Raw genomic sequence first — 25513 nt, forward strand, 5'->3', positions numbered from 1 at the left:
TGTTTATATCACATAAAGGAAAAGGGAGATGATAAACGTCAAAATACTGCTATATTCGGTGATGTTTAGTACGAAAGAAAATGCAAGAAAACTTGCTTAAAATGCAATATTATGCGAAATTCTGAGATTTGAAGGCCAAATCACATATCGTGATACTACATGAAATAGTATCGAAATATTGGTAAAAATGAATATATTTACGTAATATCAAACTACATGAAAAACGTGAAAAAAGTCACTATTAAACCAAATTTAAGGATTTTAACTTCGAACCATAAAGCGAGGTTTCGTAATATTTTGATTAAAGAAATGACATATGACAATGTTGTTTCCAATACGAATGATAAAAATCAATGTGTATTCATTAGAATGAACTAAAATGTTCCTGATATTACCGATGGAAGATTGACACGTAAAACCGCACAATTCCGGCTGAAACGTCGATATATGCAATAAAAACCGAACTTTTCCTCTTTTCAATATCTTAATCAGTACTTACAGAGAAACAAATAGATGATTGTAAATGAATTTTTTCAGGTTATTATCTAATCAATTATGTGTTTGTATCATTTTTATCGTATATCTAATGAATTAATACCAATAAACTGGAAATTCACAAAAACGTGTAAAAACAGCAAAATATTGCCTAATTCGATGATATTTTGTTTATATCACATAAAGAAAAAGGGAGATGATAAACGTCAAAATATTACTAAATTCGATGATTTTTAGTACGGAAGAAAATGCAAGAAAACTTGCTTAAAATGCAATATTATGCGAAATTCTGAGATTTGAAGGCCAAATCACATATCGTGATAATACATGAAATAGTATCAAAATATTGGTATAAATGAATATAGTTACGTAATATCAAACTACATGAAAAACGTGAAAAAAGTCACTATCAAACCAAATTTAAGGATTTTAACTTCAAATCATAAAGCGAGGTTTCGTATTATTTTGATTAAAGAAATGACATATGACAATGTTGTTTCCAATACAAATGATAAAAATCAATTTGTTTTCATTAGAAATAACTAAAATGTTCCTGATATTTCGTTTATGTTACCGATGGCAGATATATACGTAAAACCGCACAATTCCGGCTGAAACGTCGATATATGCAATAAAAACCGAACTTCTCCTCTTTTCAATATCTTACTCAGTATTTCAACGAGAAACAAATAGATTGAAAATGAAGTATTTAAGGTTATTATCTAATCAATTTTGTGTTTGTATCATTTTTATCGTATATTTAATGAATTAATACCAATAAACTGGAAATTCACAAAAACGTGGAAAAACAGCAAAATATTGCCTAATTCGATGATATTTTGTTTATATCACATAAAGGAAAAGGGGGATGATAAACGTCAAAATACTGCTAAATTCGGTGATGTTTAGTACGAAACAAAATGGAAGAAAACTTGCTTAAAATGCAATATTATGCGAAATTCTGAGATTTGAAGGCCAAATCACATATCGTGATACTAAATGAAATAGTATCGAAATATTGGTAAAAATGAATATATTTACGTCATATCAAACTACATGAAAAACGTGAAAAAAGTCACTATTAAACCAAATTTAAGGATTTTAACTTCGAACCATAAAGCGAGGTTTCGTATTATTTAGATCCAAGAAAAGACATATGACAATGTTGTTTCCAATACAAATGATAAAAATCAATGTGTTTTCATTAGAATGAACTAAAATGTTCTTGATTTTCCGTTTATATTACCGACGGAAGATGTACACGTAAAACCGCACAATTCCGGCTGAAACGTCGATATATGCAATAAAAACCGAACTTCTCCTCTTTTTAATATCTTACTCAGTATTTCAACGAGAAACAAATAGATGATTGAAAATGAAGTATTTAAGGTTATTATCTAATCAATTTTGTGTTTGTATCATTTTTATCGTATATTTAATGAATTAATACCAATAAACTGGAAATTCACAAAAACGTGGAAAAACAGCAAAATATTGCCTAATTCGATGATATTTTGTTTATATCACATAAAGGAAAAGGGGGATGATAAACGTCAAAATACTGCTAAATTCGGTGATGTTTAGTACGAAACAAAATGGAAGAAAACTTGCTTAAAATGCAATATTATGCGAAATTCTGAGATTTGAAGGCCAAATCACATATCGTGATACTACATGAAATAGTATCGAAATATTGGTAAAAATGAATATATTTACGTCATATCAAACTACATGAAAAACGTGAAAAAAGTCACTATTAAACCAAATTTAAGGATTTTAACTTCGAACCATAAAGCGAGGTTTCGTATTATTTAGATCCAAGAAAAGACATATGACAATGTTGTTTCCAAAACAAATGATAAAAATCAATGTGTTTTCATTAGAATGAACTAAAATGTTCCTGATATTCCGTTTATATTACCGATGGAAGATGTACACGTAAAACCGCACAATTCCGGCTGAAACGTCGATATATGCAATAAAAACTGAACTTCTCCTCATTTCAATATCTTACTCAGTACTTCAACGAGAAATAAATAGATGATTGAAAATGAAGTATTTAAGGTTATTATCTAATCAATTATGTGTTTGTATCATTTTTATCGTATATTGAATGAATTAATACCAATAAACTGGAAATTCACAAAACGTGGAAAAACAGCAAAATATTGCCTAATTCGATGATATTTTGTTTATATCACATAAAGGAAAAGGGAAATGATAAACGACAAAATATTACTAAATTCGATGATTTTTAGTACGGAAGAAAATGCAAGAAAACTTGCTTAAAATTCAATATTATGCGAAATTCTGAGATTTGAAGGCCAAATCACATATCGTGATACTACATGAAATAGTATCGAAATATTGGTAAAAATGAATATATTTACGTCATATCAAACTACATGAAAAACGTGAAAAAAGTCACTATTAAACCAAATTTAAGGATTTTAAATTCGAACCATAAAGCGAGGTTTCGTATTATTTAGATCCAAGAAAAGACATATGACAATGTTGTTTCCAATACAAATGATAAAAACCAATGTGTTTTCATTAGAATGAACTAAAATGTTCTTGATTTTCCGTTTATATTACCGACGGAACATGTACACGTAAAACCGCACAATTCCGGCTGAAACGTCGATATATGCAATAAAAACCGAACTTATCCTCTTTTCAATATCTTACTCAGTATTTCAACGAGAAACAAATAGATGATTGAAAATGAAGTATTTAAGGTTATTATCTAATCAATTTTGTGTTTGTATCATTTTTATCGTATATTTAATGAATTAATACCAATAAACTGGAAATTCACAAAAACGTGGAAAAACAGCAAAATATTGCCTAATTCGATGATATTTTGTTTATATCACATAAAGGAAAAGGGGGATGATAAACGTCAAAATACTGCTAAATTCGGTGATGTTTAGTACGACACAAAATGGAAGAAAACTTGCTTAAAATGCAATATTATGCGAAATTCTGAGATTTGAAGGCCAAATCACATATCGTGATAATACATGAAATAGTATCAAAATATTGGTATAAATGAATATAGTTACGTAAAATCAAACTACATGAAAAACGTGAAAAAAGTCACTATCAAACCAAATTTAAGGATTTTAACTTCGAATCATAAAGCGAGGTTTCGTATTATTTAGATTAAAGAAAAGACATATGACAATGTTGTTTCCAATACAAATGATAAAAATCAATTTGTTTTCATTAGAAATAAATAAAATGTTCCTGATATTACGTTTATATTACCGATGGAAGATGTACACGTAAAACCGCTCTATTCCGACTGAAACGTCGATATATGCAATAAAATTCGAACTTCTCTCCTTTTCAATACCTTACTCAGTATTTCAACGAGAAACAAATAGATGATTGAAAATGAAGTATTTAAGGTTATTATCTAATCAATTATGTGTTTGTATCATTTTTATCGTATATTTAATGAGTTTTTACCAATAAACTGGAAATTCACAAAAACGTGGAAAAACAGCAAATTATTGCCTAATTCGATGATTTTTTGTTTATATCATACAAAGGAAAAAGGAGATGATAAACGTCAAAATATTACTAAATTCGATGATTTTTAGTACGAAAGAAAATGCAAGAAAACTTGCTTAAAATGCAATATTTTGCGAAATTCTGAGATTTGAAGGCGAAATCACATATTGTGATACTACATGAAATAGTATCGAAATATTGGTAAAAATGAATATATTTATGTAATATCAAACTACGTGAAAAACGTGAAAAAGTCACAACTAAACCAAATTTAAGGATTTTAAATTCGAACCATAAAGCGAGGTTTCGTATTATTTAGATCCAAGAAAAGACATATGACAATGTTGTTTCCAATACAAATGATAAAAACCAATGTGTTTTCATTAGAATGAACTAAAATGTTCTTGATTTTCCGTTTATATTACCGACGGAAGATGTACACGTAAAACCGCACAATTCCGGCTGAAACGTCGATATATGCAATAAAAACCGAACTTCTCCTCTTTTCAATATCGTACTCAGTATTTCAACGAGAAACAAATAGATGATTGAAAATGAAGTATTTAAGGTTATTATCTAATCAATTTTGTGTTTGTATCATTTTTATCGTATATTTAATGAATTAATACCAATAAACTGGAAATTCACAAAAACGTGGAAAAACAGCAAAATATTGCCTAATTCGATGATATTTTGTTTATATCACATAAAGGAAAAGGGGGATGATAAACGTCAAAATACTGCTAAATTCGGTGATGTTTAGTACGAAACAAAATGGAAGAAAACTTGCTTAAAATGCAATATTATGCGAAATTCTGAGATTTGAAGGCCAAATCACATATCGTGATAATACTTGAAATAGTATCAAAATATTGGTATAAATGAATATAGTTACGTAATATCAAACTACATGAAAAACGTGAAAAAAGTCACTATCAAACCAAATTTAAGGATTTTAATTTCGAATCATAAAGCGAGGTTTCGTATTATTTAGATTAAAGAAAAGACATATGACAATGTTGTTTCCAATACAAATGATAAAAATCAATTTGTTTTCATTAGAAATAACTAAAATGTTCCTGATATTTCGTTTATATTACCGATGGAAGATGTACACGTAAAACCGCTCTATTCCGGCTGAAACGTCGATATATGCAATAAAAACCGAACTTCTCCCCTTTTCAATACCTTTCTCAAAATTTCAACGAGAAACAAATAGATGATTGAAAATGAAGTATTTAAGGTTATTATCTAATCAATTATGTGTTTGTATCATTTTTATCGTATATCTAATGAATTAATACCAATAAACTGGAAATTCACAAAACGTGGAAAAACAGCAAAATATTGCCTAATTCGATGATATTTTGTTTATATCACATAAAGGAAAAGGGAGATGATAAACGTCAAAATATTACTAAATTCGATGATTTTTAGTACGAAAGAAAATGCAAGAAAACTTGCTTAAAATGCAATATTATGCGAAATTCTGAGATTTGAAGGCCAAATCACATATCGTGATACTAAATGAAATAGTATCGAAATATTGGTAAAAATGAATATATTTACGTAATATCAAACTACATGAAAAACGTGAAAAAAGTCACTATTAAACCAAATTTAAGGATTTTAACTTCGAACCATAAAGCGAGGTTTCGTATTATTTAGATCCAAGAAAAGACATATGACAATGTTGTTTCCAATACAAATGATAAAAATCAATGTGTTTTCATTAGAATGAACTAAAATGTTCCTGATATTACCGATGGAAGATTGACACGTAAAACCGCACAATTCCGGCTGAAACGTCGATATATGCAATAAAAACCGAACTTTTCCTCTTTTCAATATCTTAATCAGTACTTACAGAGAAACAAATAGATGATTGTAAATGAATTTTTTCAGGTTATTATCTAATCAATTATGTGTTTGTATCATTTTTATCGTATATCTAATGAATTAATACCAATAAACTGGAAATTCACAAAAACGTGTAAAAACAGCAAAATATTGCCTAATTCGATGATATTTTGTTTATATCACATAAAGAAAAAGGGAGATGATAAACGTCAAAATATTACTAAATTCGATGATTTTTAGTACGGAAGAAAATGCAAGAAAACTTGCTTAAAATGCAATATTATGCGAAAATCTGAGATATGAAGGCCAAATCACATATCGTGATACTACATGAAATAGTATCGAAATATTGGTATAAATGAATATATTTATGTAATATCAAACTACGTGAAAAACGTGATAAAAGTCACTACTAAACAAATTTAAGGATTTTAACTTCGAATCATAGAGCGAGGTTTCGTATTATTTAGATCCAAGAAAAGACATATGACAATGTTGTTTCCAATACAAATGATAAAAACCAATGTGTTTTCATTAGAATGAACTAAAATGTTCTTGATTTTCCGTTTATATTACCGACGGAAGATGTACACGTAAAACCGCACAATTCCGGCTGAAACGTCGATATATGCAATAAAAACCGAACTTCTCCTCTTTTCAATATCTTACTCAGTATTTCAACGAGAAACAAATAGATGATTGAAAATGAAGTATTTAAGGTTATTATCTAATCAATTTTGTGTTTGTATCATTTTTATCGTATATTTAATGAATTAATACCAATAAACTGGAAATTCACAAAAACGTGGAAAAACAGCAAAATATTGCCTAATTCGATGATATTTTGTTTATATCACATAAAGGAAAAGGGGGATGATAAACGTCAAAATACTGCTAAATTCGGTGATGTTTAGTACGAAACAAAATGGAAGAAAACTTGCTTAAAATGCAATATTATGCGAAATTCTGAGATTTGAAGGCCAAATCACATATCGTGATAATACTTGAAATAGTACCAAAATATTGGTATAAATGAATATAGTTACGTAATATCAAACTACATGAAAAACGTGAAAAAAGTCACTATCAAACCAAATTTAAGGATTTTAATTTCGAATCATAAAGCGAGGTTTCGTATTATTTAGATTAAAGAAAAGACATATGACAATGTTGTTTCCAATACAAATGATAAAAATCAATTTGTTTTCATTAGAAATAACTAAAATGTTCCTGATATTTCGTTTATATTACCGATGGAAGATGTACACGTAAAACCGCTCTATTCCGGCTGAAACGTCGATATATGCAATAAAAACCGAACTTCTCCCCTTTTCAATACCTTTCTCAAAATTTCAACGAGAAACAAATAGATGATTGAAAATGAAGTATTTAAGGTTATTATCTAATCAATTATGTGTTTGTATCATTTTTATCGTATATCTAATGAATTAATACCAATAAACTGGAAATTCACAAAACGTGGAAAAACAGCAAAATATTGCCTAATTCGATGATATTTTGTTTATATCACATAAAGGAAAAGGGAGATGATAAACGTCAAAATATTACTAAATTCGATGATTTTTAGTACGAAAGAAAATGCCAGAAAACTTGCTTAAAATGCAATATTATGCGAAATTCTGAGATTTGAAGGCCAAATCACATATCGTGATACTAAATGAAATAGTATCGAAATATTGGTAAAAATGAATATATTTACGTAATATCAAACTACATGAAAAACGTGAAAAAAGTCACTATTAAACCAAATTTAAGGATTTTAACTTCGAACCATAAAGCGAGGTTTCGTAATATTTTGATTAAAGAAATGACATATGACAATGTTGTTTCCAATACAAATGATAAAAATCAATGTGTTTTCATTAGAATGAACTAAAATGTTCCTGATATTACCGATGGAAGATTGACACGTAAAACCGCACAATTCCGGCTGAAACGTCGATATATGCAATAAAAACCGAACTTTTCCTCTTTTCAATATCTTAATCAGTACTTACAGAGAAACAAATAGATGATTGTAAATGAATTTTTTCAGGTTATTATCTAATCAATTATGTGTTTGTATCATTTTTATCGTATATCTAATGAATTAATACCAATAAACTGGAAATTCACAAAAACGTGTAAAATCAGCAAAATATTGCCTAATTCGATGATATTTTGTTTATATCACATAAAGAAAAAGGGAGATGATAAACGTCAAAATATTACTAAATTCGATGATTTTTAGTACGGAAGAAAATGCAAGAAAACTTGCTTAAAATGCAATATTATGCGAAAATCTGAGATATGAAGGCCAAATCACATATCGTGATACTACATGAAATAGTATCGAAATATTGGTATAAATGAATATATTTATGTAATATCAAACTACGTGAAAAACGTGATAAAAGTCACTACTAAACAAATTTAAGGATTTTAACTTCGAATCATAGAGCGAGGTTTCGTATTATTTAGATAAAAGAAAAGACATATGACAATGTTGTTTCCAATACAAATGATAAAAATCAATGTGTTTTCATTAGAATGAACTAAAATGTTCTTGATTTTCCGTTTATATTACCGACGGAAGATGTACACGTAAAACCGCACAATTCCGGCTGAAACGTCGATATATGCAATAAAAACCGAACTTCTCCTCTTTTCAATATCTTACTCAGTATTTCAACGAGAAACAAATAGATTGAAAATGAAGTATTTAAGGTTATTATCTAATCAATTTTGTGTTTGTATCATTTTTATCGTATATTTAATGAATTAATACCAATAAACTGGAAATTCACAAAAACGTGGAAAAACAGCAAAATATTGCCTAATTCGATGATATTTTGTTTATATCACATAAAGGAAAAGGGGGATGATAAACGTCAAAATACTGCTAAATTCGGTGATGTTTAGTACGAAACAAAATGGAAGAAAACTTGCTTAAAATGCAATATTATGCGAAATTCTGAGATTTGAAGGCCAAATCACATATCGTGATACTAAATGAAATAGTATCGAAATATTGGTAAAAATGAATATATTTACGTAATATCAAACTACATGAAAAACGTGAAAAAAGTCACTATTAAACCAAATTTAAGGATTTTAACTTCGAACCATAAAGCGAGGTTTCGTATTATTTAGATCCAAGAAAAGACATATGACAATGTTGTTTCCAATACAAATGATAAAAATCAATGTGTTTTCATTAGAATGAACTAAAATGTTCCTGATATTACCGATGGAAGATTGACACGTAAAACCGCACAATTCCGGCTGAAACGTCGATATATGCAATAAAAACCGAACTTTTCCTCTTTTCAATATCTTAATCAGTACTTACAGAGAAACAAATAGATGATTGTAAATGAATTTTTTCAGGTTATTATCTAATCAATTATGTGTTTGTATCATTTTTATCGTATATCTAATGAATTAATACCAATAAACTGGAAATTCACAAAAACGTGTAAAAACAGCAAAATATTGCCTAATTCGATGATATTTTGTTTATATCACATAAAGAAAAAGGGAGATGATAAACGTCAAAATATTACTAAATTCGATGATTTTTAGTACGGAAGAAAATGCAAGAAAACTTGCTTAAAATGCAATATTATGCGAAAATCTGAGATATGAAGGCCAAATCACATATCGTGATACTACATGAAATAGTATCGAAATATTGGTATAAATGAATATATTTATGTAATATCAAACTACGTGAAAAACGTGATAAAAGTCACTACTAAACAAATTTAAGGATTTTAACTTCGAATCATAGAGCGAGGTTTCGTATTATTTAGATAAAAGAAAAGACATATGACAATGTTGTTTCCAATACAAATGATAAAAATCAATGTGTTTTCATTAGAATGAACTAAAATGTTCTTGATTTTCCGTTTATATTACCGACGGAAGATGTACACGTAAAACCGCACAATTCCGGCTGAAACGTCGATATATGCAATAAAAACCGAACTTCTCCTCTTTTCAATATCTTACTCAGTACTTCAACGAGAAACAAATAGATGATTGAAAATGAAGTATTTAAGGTTATTATCTAATCAATTTTGTGTTTGTATCATTTTTATCGTATATTTAATGAATTAATACCAATAAACTGGAAATTCACAAAAACGTGGAAAAACAGCAAAATATTGCCTAATTCGATGATATTTTGTTTATATCACATAAAGGAAAAGGGAGATGATAAACGTCAAAATACTGCTAAATTCGGTGATGTTTAGTACGAAAGAAAATGCAAGAAAACTTGCTTAAAATGCAATATTATGCGAAATTCTGAGATTTGAAGGCCAAATCACATATCGTGATACTACATGAAATAGTATCGAAATATTGGTAAAAATGAATATATTTACGTAATATCAAACTACATGAAAAACGTGAAAAAAGTCACTATTAAACCAAATTTAAGGATTTTAACTTCGAACCATAAAGCGAGGTTTCGTAATATTTTGATTAAAGAAATGACATATGACAATGTTGTTTCCAATACGAATGATAAAAATCAATGTGTATTCATTAGAATGAACTAAAATGTTCCTGATATTACCGATGGAAGATTGACACGTAAAACCGCACAATTCCGGCTGAAACGTCGATATATGCAATAAAAACCGAACTTTTCCTCTTTTCAATATCTTAATCAGTACTTACAGAGAAACAAATAGATGATTGTAAATGAATTTTTTCAGGTTATTATCTAATCAATTATGTGTTTGTATCATTTTTATCGTATATCTAATGAATTAATACCAATAAACTGGAAATTCACAAAAACGTGTAAAAACAGCAAAATATTGCCTAATTCGATGATATTTTGTTTATATCACATAAAGAAAAAGGGAGATGATAAACGTCAAAATATTACTAAATTCGATGATTTTTAGTACGGAAGAAAATGCAAGAAAACTTGCTTAAAATGCAATATTATGCGAAATTCTGAGATTTGAAGGCCAAATCACATATCGTGATAATACATGAAATAGTATCAAAATATTGGTATAAATGAATATAGTTACGTAATATCAAACTACATGAAAAACGTGAAAAAAGTCACTATCAAACCAAATTTAAGGATTTTAACTTCAAATCATAAAGCGAGGTTTCGTATTATTTTGATTAAAGAAATGACATATGACAATGTTGTTTCCAATACAAATGATAAAAATCAATTTGTTTTCATTAGAAATAACTAAAATGTTCCTGATATTTCGTTTATGTTACTTTCGTTGATTTTAACTTCGAACCATAAAGCGAGGTTTCGTATTATTTAGATCCAAGAAAAGACATATGACAATGTTGTTTCCAATACAAATGATGGCAGATATATACGTAAAACCGCACAATTCCGGCTGAAACGTCGATATATGCAATAAAAACCGAACTTCTCCTCTTTTCAATATCTTACTCAGTATTTCAACGAGAAACAAATAGATTGAAAATGAAGTATTTAAGGTTATTATCTAATCAATTTTGTGTTTGTATCATTTTTATCGTATATTTAATGAATTAATACCAATAAACTGGAAATTCACAAAAACGTGGAAAAACAGCAAAATATTGCCTAATTCGATGATATTTTGTTTATATCACATAAAGGAAAAGGGGGATGATAAACGTCAAAATACTGCTAAATTCGGTGATGTTTAGTACGAAACAAAATGGAAGAAAACTTGCTTAAAATGCAATATTATGCGAAATTCTGAGATTTGAAGGCCAAATCACATATCGTGATAATACATGAAATAGTATCAAAATATTGGTATAAATGAATATAGTTACGTAATATCAAACTACATGAAAAACGTGAAAAAAGTCACTATCAAACCAAATTTAAGGATTTTAACTTCAAATCATAAAGCGAGGTTTCGTATTATTTTGATTAAAGAAATGACATATGACAATGTTGTTTCCAATACAAATGATAAAAATCAATTTGTTTTCATTAGAAATAACTAAAATGTTCCTGATATTTCGTTTATGTTACCGATGGCAGATATATACGTAAAACCGCTCTATTTCGGCTGAAACGTCGATATATGCAATAAAAACCGAACTTCTCACCTTTTCAATACCTTACTCAGTATTTCAACGAGAAACAAATAGATGATTGAAAATGAAGTATTTAAGGTTATTATCTAATCAATTTTGTGTTTGTATCATTTTTATCGTATATTTAATGAATTAATACCAATAAACTGGAAATTCACAAAAACGTGGAAAAACAGCAAAATATTGCCTAATTCAATGATATTTTGTTTATATCACATAAATGAAAAGGACGATGATAAACGTCAAAATATTACTAAATTCGATGATTTTTAGTACGGAAGAAAATGCAAGAAAACTTGCTTAAAATGCAATATTATGCGAAAATCTGAGATATGAAGGCCAAATCACATATCGTGATACTACATGAAATAGTATCGATATATTGGTAAAAATGAATATATTTATGTAATATCAAACTACGTGAAAAACGTGAAAAAAGTCACTATTAAACCAAATTTAAGGATTTTAACTTCGAACCATAAAGCGAGGTTTCGTATTATTTAGATCCAAGAAAAGACATATGACAATGTTGTTTCCAATACAAATGATAAAAATCAATGTGTTTTCATTAGAATGAACTAAAATGTTCTTGGTTTTCCGTTTATATTACCGACGGAACATGTACACGTAAAACCGCACAATTCCGGCTGAAACGTCGATATATGCAATAAAAACCGAACTTCTCCTCTTTTCAAAATCTTACTCAGTATTTCAACGAGAAACAAATAGATGATTGAAAATGAAGTATTTAAGGTTATTATCTAATCAATTTTGTGTTTGTATCATTTTTATCGTATATTTAATGAATTAATACCAATAAACTGGAAATTCACAAAAACGTGGAAAAACAGCAAAATATTGCCTAATTCAATGATATTTTGTTTATATCACATAAATGAAAAGGACGATGATAAACGTCAAAATATTACTAAATTCGATGATTTTTAGTACGGAAGAAAATGCAAGAAAACTTGCTTAAAATGCAATATTATGCGAAAATCTGAGATATGAAGGCCAAATCACATATCGTGATACTACATGAAATAGTATCGATATATTGGTAAAAATGAATATATTTATGTAATATCAAACTACGTGAAAAACGTGAAAAAAGTCACTACTAAACCAAATTTATGGATTTTAACTTCGAATCATAGAGCGAGGTTTCGTATAATTTAGATAAAAGAAAAGACATATGACAATGTTGTTTCCAATACAAATGATAAAAATCAATGTGTTTTCATTAGAATGAACTAAAATGTTCCTGATATTACCAATGGAAGATTGACACGTAAAACCGCACAATTCCGGCTGAAACGTCGATATATGCAATAAAAACCGAACTTTTCCTCTTTTCAATATCTTAATCAGTACTTACAGAGAAACAAATAGATGATTGTAAATGAATTTTTTCAGGTTATTATCTAATCAATTATGTGTTTGTATCATTTTTATCGTATATCTAATGAATTAATACCAATAAACTGGAAATTCACAAAAACGTGTAAAAACAGCAAAATATTGCCTAATTCGATGATATTTTGTTTATATCACATAAAGGAAAAGGGGGATGATAAACGTCAAAATATTACTAAATTCGATGATTTTTAGTACGGATGAAAATGCAAGAAAACTTGCTTAAAATGCAATATTATGCGAAAATCTGAGATATGAAGGCCAAATCACATATCGTGATACTACATGAAATAGTATCGAAATATTGGTAAAAATGAATATATTTATGTAATATCAAACTACGTGAAAAACATGAAAAAAGTCACTACTAAACCAAATTTAAGGATTTTTTTACTTCGAATCATAGACCGAGGTTTCGTATTATTTAGATAAAAGCAAAGACATATGACAATGTTGTTTCCAATACAAATGATAAAAATCAATGTGTTTTCATTAGAATGAACTAAAATGTTCTTGATTTTCCGTTTATATTACCGACGGAAGATGTACACGTAAAACCGCACAATTCCGGCTGAAACGTCGATATATGCAATAAAAACCGAAGTTCTCCTCTTTTCAATATCTTACTCAGTATTTCAACGAGAAACAAATAGATGATTGAAAATGAAGTATTTAAGGTTATTATCTAATCAATTATTTGTTTGTATCATTTTTATCGTATATTTACTGAGTTTTTACCAATAAACTGGAAATTCACAAAAACGTGGAAAAACAGCAAATTATTGCCTAATTCGATGATATTTTGTTTATATGACATAAAGGAAAAGGGAGATGATAAACGTCAAAATATTACTAAATTCGATGATTTTTAGTACGAAAGAAAATGCAAGAAAACTTGCTTAAAATGCAATATTTTGCGAAATTCTGAGATTTGAAGGCCAAATCACATATCGTTATACTACATGAAATAGTATCGAAATATTGGTAAAAATGAATATATTTACGTAATATCAAACTACATGAAAAACGTGAAAAAAGTCACTATTAAACCAAATTTAAGGATTTTAACTTCGAACCATAAAGCGAGATTTCGTATTATTTAGATCCAAGAAAAGACATATGACAATGTTGTTTCCAATACAAATGATAAAAATCAATGTGTTTTCATTAGAATGAACTAAAATGTTCCTGATATTACCGATGGAAGATTGACACGTAAAACCGCACAATTCCGGCTGAAACGTCGATATATGCAATAAAAACCGAACTTTTCCTCTTTTCAATATCTTAATCAGTACTTACAGAGAAACAAATAGATGATTGTAAATGATTTTTTTCAGGTTATTATCTAATCAATTATGTGTTTGTATCATTTTTATCGTATATCTAATGAATTAATACCAATAAACTGGAAATTCACAAAAACGTGTAAAAACAGCAAAATAATGCCTAATTCGATGATATTTTGTTTATATCACATAAAGAAAAAGGGAGATGATAAACGTCAAAATATTACTAAATTCGATGATTTTTAGTACGGAAGAAAATGCAAGAAAACTTGCTTAAAATGCAATATTATGCGAAAATCTGAGAAATGAAGGCCAAATCACATATCGTGATACTACATGAAATAGTATCGAAATATTGGTAAAAATGAATATATTTATGTAATATCAAACTACGTGAAAAACGTGATAAAAGTCACTACTAAACCAAATTTAAGGATTTTAACTTCGAATCATAGAGCGAGGTTTCGTATTATTTAGATAAAAGAAAAGACATATGACAATGTTGTTTCCAATACAAATGATAAAAATCAATGTGTTTTCATTAGAATGAACTAAAATGTTCTTGATTTTCCGTTTATATTACCGACGGAAGATGTACACGTAAAACCGCACAATTCCGGCTGAAACGTCGATATATGCAATAAAAACCGAACTTCTCCTCTTTTCAATATCTTACTCAGTATTTCAACGAGAAACAAATAGATGATTGAAAATGAAGTATTTAAGGTTATTATCTAATCAATTTTGTGTTTGTATCATTTTTATCGTATATTTAATGAATTAATACCAATAAACTGGAAATTCACAAAAACGTGGAAAAACAGCAAAATATTGCCTAATTCGATGATATTTTGTTTATATCACATAAAGGAAAAGGGGGATGATAAACGTCAAAATACTGCTAAATTCGGTGATGTTTAGTACGAAACAAAATGGAAGAAAACTTGCTTAAAATGCAATATTATGCGAAATTCTGAGATTTGAAGGTCAAATCACATATCGTGATAATACATGAAATAGTATCAAAATATTGGTATAAATGAATATAGTTACGTAATATCAAACTACATGAAAAACGTGAAAAAAGTCACTATCAAACCAAATTTAAGGATTTTAACTTCAAATCATAAAGCGAGGTTTCGTATTATTTTGATTAAAGAAATGACATATGACAATGTTGTTTCCAATACAAATGATAAAAATCAATATGTTTTCATTAGAAATAACTAAAATGTTCCTGATATTTCGTTTATGTTACCGATGGCAGATATATACGTAAAACCGCTCTATTCCGGCTGAAACGTCGATATATGCAATAAAAACCGAACTTCTCCCCTTTTCAATACCTTACTCAGTATTTCAACGAGAAACAAATAGATGATTGAAAATGAAGTATTTAAGGTTATTATCTAATCAATTATGTGTTTGTATCATTTTTATCGTATATTTAATGAGTTTTTACCAATAAACTGGAAATTCACAAAAACGTGGAAAAAAAGCAAATTATTGCCTAATTCGATGATATTTTGTTTATATCACATAAAGGAAAAGGGAGATGATAAACGTCAAAATATTACTAAATTCGATGATTTTTAGTACGAAAGAAAATGCAAGAAAACTTGCTTAAAATGCAATATTTTGCGAAATTCTGAGATGTGAAGGCCAAATCACATATCGTGATACTACATGAATTAGTATCGAAATATTAGTAAAAATGAATATATTTACGTAATATCAAACTACATGAAAAACGTGAAAAAAGTCAGTATTAAACCAAATTTAAGGATTTTAACTTCGAACCATAAAGCGAGGTTTCGTATTATTTAGATCCAAGAAAAGACATATGACAATGTTGTTTCCAATACAAATGATAACAATCAATGTGTTTTCATTAGAATGAACTAAAATGTTCTTGATTTTCCGTTTATATTACCGACGGAACATGTACACGTAAAACCGCACAATTCCGGCTGAAACGTCGATATATGCAATAAAAACCGAAGTTCTCCTCTTTTCAATATCTTACTCAGTATTTCAACGAGAAACAAATAGATGATTGAAAATGAAGTATTTAAGGTTATTATCTAATCAATTTTGTGTTTGTATCATTTTTATCGTATATTTAATGAATTGATACAAATAAACTGGAAATTCAGAAAAACGTTGAAAAACAGCAAAATATTGCCTAATTCGATGATATTTTGTTTATATCACATAAAGGAAAAGGGGGATGATAAACGTCAAAATACTGCTAAATTCGGTGATGTTTAGTACGAAACAAAATGGAAGAAAACTTGCTTAAAATGCAATATTATGCGAAATTCTGAGATTTGAAGGCCAAATCACATATCGTGATAATACATGAAATAGTATCAAAATATTGGTATTAATGAATATAGTTACGTAATATCAAACTACATGAAAAACGTGAAAAAAGTCACTATCAAACCAAATTTAAGGATTTTAACTTCGAATCATAAAGCGAGGTTTCGTATTATTTAGATTAAAGAAAAGACATATGACAATGTTGTTTCCAATACAAATGATAAAAATCAATTTGTTTTCATTAGAATTAACTAAAATGTTCCTGATATTTCGTTTATATTACCGATAGAAGATGTACACGTAAAACCGCTCTATTCCGGCTGAAACGTCGTTTTATGCAATAAAAACCGAACTTCTCCCCTGTCCAATACCTTACTCAGTATTGCAACGAGAAACAAATAGATGATTGAAAATGAAGTATTTAAGGTTATTATCTAATCAATTATGTGTTTGTATCATTTTTATCGTATATTTAATGAGTTTTTACCAATAAACTGGAAATTCACAAAAACGTGGAAAAACATCAAATTATTGCCTAATTCGATGATATTTTGTTTATATCACATAAAGGAAAAGGGAGATGATAAACGTCAAAATATTACTAAATTCGATGATTTTTAGTACGAAAGAAAATGCAAGAAAACTTGCTTAAAATGCAATATTTTGCGAAATTCTGAGATTTGAAGGCCAAATCACATATCGTGATACTACATGAAATAGTATCGAAATATTGGTAAAAATGAATATATTTACGTAATATCAAACTACATGAAAAACGTGAAAAAAGTCACTATTAAACCAAATTTAAGGATTTTAACTTCGAACCATAAAGCGAGGTTTCGTATTATTTAGATCCAAGAAAAGACATATGACAATGTTGTTTCCAATACAAATGATAAAAATCAATGTGTTTTCATTAGAATGAACTAAAATGTTCCTGATATTACCGATGGAAGATTGACACGTAAAACCGCACAATTCCGGCTGAAACGTCGATATATGCAATAAAAACCGAACTTTTCCTCTTTTCAATATCTTAATCAGTACTTACAGAGAAACAAATAGATGATTGTAAATGAATTTTTTCAGGTTATTATCTAATCAATTATGTGTTTGTATCATTTTTATCGTATATCTAATGAATTAATACCAATAAACTGGAAATTCACAAAAACGTGGAAAAACAGCAAAATATTGCCTAATTCGATGATATTTTGTTTATATCACATAAATGAAAAGGACGATGATAAACGTCAAAATACTGCTAAATTCGGTGATGTTTAGTACGAAACAAAATGGAAGAAAACTTGCTTAAAATGCAATATTATGCGAAAATCTGAGATATGAAGGCCAAATCACATATCGTGATAATACATGAAATAGTATCAAAATATTGGTATAAATGAATATAGTTACGTAATATCAAACTACATGAAAAACGTGAAAAAAGTCACTATCAAACCAAATTTAAGGATTTTAACTTCGAATCATAAAGCGAGGTGTCGTATTATTTAGATTAAAGAAAAGACATATGACAATGTTGTTTCCAATACAAATGATAAAAATCAATTTGTTTTCATTAGAAATAACTAAAATGTTCCTGATATTTCGTTTATATTACCGATAGAAGATGTACACGTAAAACCGCTCTATTCCGGCTGAAACGTCGTTTTATGCAATAAAAACCGAACTTCTCCCCTGTCCAATACCTTACTCAGTATTGCAACGAGAAACAAATAGATGATTGAAAATGAAGTATTTAAGGTTATTATCTAATCAATTATGTGTTTGTATCATTTTTATCGTATATTTAATGAGTTTTTACCAATAAACTGGAAATTCACAAAAACGTGGAAAAACAGCAAATTATTGCCTAATTCGATGATATTTTGTTTATATCACATAAAGGAAAAGGGAGATGATAAACGTCAAAATATTACTAAATTCGATGATTTTTAGTACGCAAGAAAATGCAAGAAAACTTGCTTAAAATGCAATATGTGATATAAACAAAATATCATCGAATTAGGCAATATTTTGCTGTTTTTCCACGTTTTAGTGAATTTCCAGTTTATTGGTATTAATTCATTAAATATACGATAAAAATGATACAAACACAAAATTGATTAGATAATAACCTTAAATACTTCATTTTCAATCATCTATTTGTTTCTCGTTGAAATACTGAGATTTATATTTAAATTATAATATATTTATATATTTAAAATATATTTAAAATATATATTAAAGAAATATATTTAAAATATATTTATATATTTATATATATATTTAATATATTTATATAAATAAAGAAATATATTTAAAAGAGGAGAAGTTCGGTTTTTATTGCATATATCGACGTTTCAGCCGGAATTGTGCGGTTTTACGTGTACATCTTCCGTCGGTATTATAAACGGAAAATCAAGAACATTTTAGTTCATTCTAATGAAAACACATTGATTTTTATCATTTGTATTGGAAACAACATTGTCATATGTCTTTTCTTTTATCTAAATAATACGAAACCTCGCTCTATGATTCGAAGTTAAAATCCTTAAATTTGGTTTAGTAGTGACTTTTTTCACGTTTTTCACGTAGTTTGATATTACATAAATATATTCATTTTTACCAATATTTCGATACTATTTCATGTAGTATCACGATATGTGATTTGGCCTTCATATCTCAGATTTTCGCATAATATTGCATTTTAAGCAAGTTTTCTTGCATTTTCTTCTGTACTAAAAATCATCGAATTTAGTAATATCGTTTCCCATCTCCCTTTTTTTTTATGTGATATAAACAAAATATCATCGAATTAGGCAATATTTTGCTGTTTTTACACGTTTTTGTGAATTTCCAGTTTATTGGTATTAATTCATTAGATATACGATAAAAATGATACAAACACATAATTGATTAGATAATAACCTTAAATACTTCATTTTCAATCATCTATTTGTTTCTCGTTGAAATACTGAGTAAAGTATTGAAAAGGGGAGAAGTTCGAATTTTATTGCATATATCGACGTTTCAGTCGGAATAGAGCGGTTTTACGTGTACATCTTCCATCGGTAATATAAACGAAATATCAGGAACATTTTAGTTATTTCTAATGAAAACAAATTGATTTTTATCATTTGTATTGGAAACAACATTGTCATATGTCTTTTCTTTAATCTAAATAATACGAAACCTCGCTTTATGATTCGAAGTTAAAATCCTTAAATTTGGTTTGATAGTGACTTTTTTCACGTTTTTCATGTAGTTTGATATTACGTAACTATATTCATTTATACCAATATTTTGATACTATTTCATGTATTATCACGATATGTGATTTGGCCTTCAAATCTCAGAATTTCGCATAATATTGCATTTTAAGCAAGTTTTCTTCCATTTTGTTTCGTACTAAACATCACCAAATTTAGCAGTATTTTGACGTTTATCATCTCCCTTTTCCTTTATGTGATATAAACAAAATATCATCGAATTAGGCAATATTTTGCTGTTTTTCCACGTTTTTGTGAATTTCCAGTTTATTGGTATTAATTCATTAAATATACGATAAAAATGATACAAACACAAAATTGATTAGATAATAACCTTAAATACCTCATTTTCAATCATCTATTTGTTTCTCGTTGAAATACTGAGTAAGATATTGAAAAGAGGAGAAGTTCGGTTTTTATTGCATATATCGACGTTTCAGCCGGAATTGTGCGGTTTTACGTGTACATCTTCCGTCGGTAATATAAACGAAAAATCAAGAACATTTTAGTTCATTCTAATGAAAACACATTGTTTTTTATCATTTGTATTGGAAACAACATTGTCATGTCTTTTCTTTTATCTAAGTAATACGAAACCTCGCTCTATGATTCGAAGTTAAAATCCTTAAATTTGGTTTAGTAGTGACTTTTTTCCCGTTTTTCACGTAGTTTGATATTACATAAATATATTCATTTTTACCAATATTTCGATACTATTTCATGTAGTATCACGATATGTGATTTGGCCTTCATATCTCAGATTTTCGCATAATATTGCATTTTAAGCAAGTTTTCATGCATTTTCTTCCGTACTAAAAATCATCGAATTTAGTAATATTTTGACGTTTATCATCTCCCTTTTCCTTTATGTGATATAAACAAAATATCATCGAATTAGGCAATAATTTGCTGTTTTTCCACGTTTTTGTGAATTTCCAGTTTATTGGTAAAAACTCATTAAATATACGATAAAAATGATACAAACACATAATTCATTAGATAATAACCTTAAATACTTCATTTTCAATCATCTATTTGTTTCTCGTTGAAATACTGAGAAAGGTATTGAAAAGGGGAGAAGTTCGGTTTTTATTGCATATATCGACGTTTCAGCCGGAATAGAGCGGTTTTACGTGTACATCTTCCATCGGTGATGTAAACGAAATATCAGGAACATTTTAGTTATTTCTAATGAAAACAAATTGATTTTTATCATTTGTATTGGAAACAACATTGTCATATGTCTTTTCTTTAATCTAAATAATACGAAACCTCGCCTAATGATTCGAAGTTAAAATCCTTAAATTTGGTTTGATAATGACTTTTTTCACGTTTTTCATGTAGTTTGATATTACGTAACTATATTCATTTATACCAATATTTTGATACTATTTCATGTATTATCACGATATGTGATTTGGCCTTCAAATCTCAGAATTTCGCATAATATTGCATTTTAAGCAAGTTTTCTTCCATTTTGTTTCGTACTAAACATCACCGAATTTAGCAGTATTTTGACGTTTTGACCCTTTTCCTTTATGTGATATAAACAAAATATTGAATAATATATTAAAATATTGACTTTATGTGATATAAACAAAATATTGAATTAGGCAATAATTTGCTGTTTTTCCACGTTTTTGTGAATTTCCAGTTTATTGGTATTAATTCATTAAATATACGATAAAAATAATTCATTAAATATACGATATAAATATACGATACGATATATACGATTAAATATACGATATATACGATTAAATATACGATATATTAAATTAAATGATCATTAAATATACGATAAAAATGATAAAAATGAAAATGCAAGCAAGTTTTCTTGCATTTTCTAACGTACTAAAAATTATCGAATTTAGAAATATTTTGACGTTTATCATCTCCCTTTTCCTTTATGTGATATAAACAAAATATCATCGAATTAGGCAATAATTTGCTGTTTTTCCACGTTTTTGTGAATTTCCAGTTTATTGGTAAAAACTCATTAAATATACGATAAAAATGATACAAACACATAATTGATTAGATAATAACCTTAAATACTTCATTTTCAATCATCTATTTGTTTCTCGTTGAAATACTGAGTAAGATTTTGAAAAGAGGAGAAGTTCGGTTTTTATTGCATATATCGACGTTTCAGCCGGAATTGTGCGGTTTTACGTGTACATCTTCCGTCGGTAATATAAACGGAAAATCAAGAACATTTTAGTTCATTCTAATGAAAACACATTGATTTTTATCATTTGTATTGGAAACAACATTGTCATATGTCTTTTCTTTTATCTAAATAATACGAAACCTCGCTCTATGATTCGAAGTTAAAATCCTTAAATTTGGTTTAGTAGTGACTTTTTTCACGTTTTTCACGTAGTTTGATATTACATAAATATATTCATTTTTACCAATATTTCGATACTATTTCATGTAGTATCACGATATGTGATTTGGCCTTCATATCTCAGATTTTCGCATAATATTGCATTTTAAGCAAGTTTTCTTGCATTTTCTTCCGTACTAAAAATCATCGAATTTAGTAATATTTTGACGTTTATCATCTCCCTTTTTCTTTATGTGATATAAACAAAATATCATCGAATTAGGCAATATTTTGCTGTTTTTACACGTTTTTGTGAATTTCCAGTTTATTGGTATTAATTCATTAGATATACGATAAAAATGATACAAACACATAATTGATTGGATAATAACCTGAAAAAATTCATTTACAATCATCTATTTGTTTCTCTGTAAGTACTGATTAAGATATTGAAAAGAGGAAAAGTTCGGTTTTTATTGCATATATCGACGTTTCAGCCGGAATTGTGCGGTTTTACGTGTCAATCTTCCATCGGTAATATCAGGAACATTTTAGTTCATTCTAATGAAAACACATTGATTTTTATCATTTGTATTGGAAACAACATTGTCATATGTCTTTTCTGGGATCTAAATAATACGAAACCTCGCTTTATGTTTCGAAGTTAAAATCCTTAAATTTGGTTTAATAGTGACTTTTTTCACGTTTTTCATGTAGTTTGATATTACGTAAATATATTCATTTTTACCAATATTTCGATACTATTTCATGTAGTATCACGATATGTGATTTGGCCTTCAAATCTCAGAATTTCGCATAATATTGCATTTTAAGCAAGTTTTCTTGCATTCTCTTCCGTACTAAAAATCATCGAATTTAGTAATATTTTGACGTTTATCATCTCCCTTTTCCTTTATGTGATATAAACAAAATATCATCGAATTAGGCAATAATTTGCTGTTTTTCCACGTTTTTGTGAATTTCCAGTTTATTGGTAAATACTCATTAAATATACGATAAAAATTATACAAACACATAATTGATTAGATAATAACCTTAAATACTTCATTTTCAATCATCTATTTGTTTCTCGTTGAAGTACTGAGTAAGATATTGAAATGAGGAGAAGTTCTGTTTTTATTGCATATATCGACGTTTCAGCCGGAATTGTGCGGTTTTACATGTACATCTTCCATCGGTAATATAAACGGAATATCAGGAACATTTTAGTTCATTCTAATGAAAACACATTGATTTTTATCATTTGTATTGGAAACAACATTGTCATATGTCTTTTCTTGGATCTAAATAATACGAAACCTCGCTTTATGGTTCGAAGTTAAAATCCTTAAATTTGGTTTAATAGTGACTTTTTTCACGTTTTTCATGTAGTTTGATATTACGTAAATATATTCATTTTTACCAATATTTCGATACTACTTCATGTAGTATCACGATAATTGATTTGGCCTTCAAATCTCAGAATTTCGCAAAATATTGCATTTTAAGCAAGTTTTCTTGCATTTTCTTTCGTACTAAAAATCATCGAATTTTGTAATATTTTGACGTTTATCATCTCCCTTTTCCTTTATGTGATATAAACAAAATATCATCGAATTAGGCAATAATTTGCTGTTTTTCCATGTTTTTGTGAATTTCCAGTTTATTGGTAAAAACTCATTATATATACGATAAAAATGATACAAACACATAATTCATTAGATAATAACCTTAAATACTTCATTTTCAATCATCTATTTGTTTCTCGTTGAAATACTGAGAAAGGCATTGAAAAGGGGAGAAGTTCGGTTTTTATTGCATATATCGACGTTTCAGCCGGAATAGAGCGGTTTTACGTGTACATCTTCCATCGGTGATATAAACGAAATATCAGGAACATTTTAGTTATTTCTAATGAAAACAAATTGATTTTTATCATTTGTATTGGAAACAACATTGTCATATGTCTTTTCTTTAATCTAAATAATACGAAACCTCGCTTTATAATTCGAAGTTAAAATCCTTAAATTTGGTTTGATAATGACTTTTTTCACGTTTTTCATGTAGTTTGATATTACGTAAATATATTCATTTTTACCAATATTTTGATACTATTTCATGTAGTATCACGATATGTGATTTGGCCTTCAAATCTCAGAATTTCGCAAAATATTGCATTTTAAGCAAGTTTTCTTGCATTTTGTTTCGTACTAAACATCACCGAATTTAGCAGTATTTTGACGTTTATCATCCCCCTTTTCCTTTATGTGATATAAACAAAATATCATCGAATTAGGCAATATTTTGCTGTTTTTCCACGTTTTTGTGAATTTCCAGTTTATTGGTATTAATTCATTAAATATACGATAAAAATGATACAAACACAAAATTGATTAGATAATAACCTTAAATACTTCATTTTCAATCATCTATTTGTTTCTCGTTGAAATACTGAGTAAGATTTTGAAAAGAGGAGAAGTTCGGTTTTTATTGCATATATCGACGTTTCAGCCGGAATTGTGCGGTTTTACGTGTATATCATCCGTCGGTAATATAAACGGAAAATCAAGAACATTTTAGTTCATTCTAATGAAAACACATTGATTTTTATCATTTGTATTGGAAACAACATTGTCATATGTCTTTTCTTTTATCTAAATAATACGAAACCTCGCTCTGTGATTCGAAGGTAAAATCCTTAAATTTGGTTTAGTAGTGACTTTTTTCACGTTTTTCACGTAGTTTGATATTACATAAATATATTCATTTTTACCAATATTTCGATACTATTTCATGTAGTATCACGATATGTGATTTGGCCTTCATATCTCAGATTTTCGCATAATATTGCATTTTAAGCAAGTTTTCTTGCATTTTCTTCCGTACTAAAAATCATCGAATTTAGTAATATTTTGACG

Source organism: Procambarus clarkii, chromosome 7 (genome assembly GCF_040958095.1).
Source record: "Procambarus clarkii isolate CNS0578487 chromosome 7, FALCON_Pclarkii_2.0, whole genome shotgun sequence".
NCBI lineage: Eukaryota > Metazoa > Arthropoda > Malacostraca > Decapoda > Cambaridae > Procambarus > Procambarus clarkii.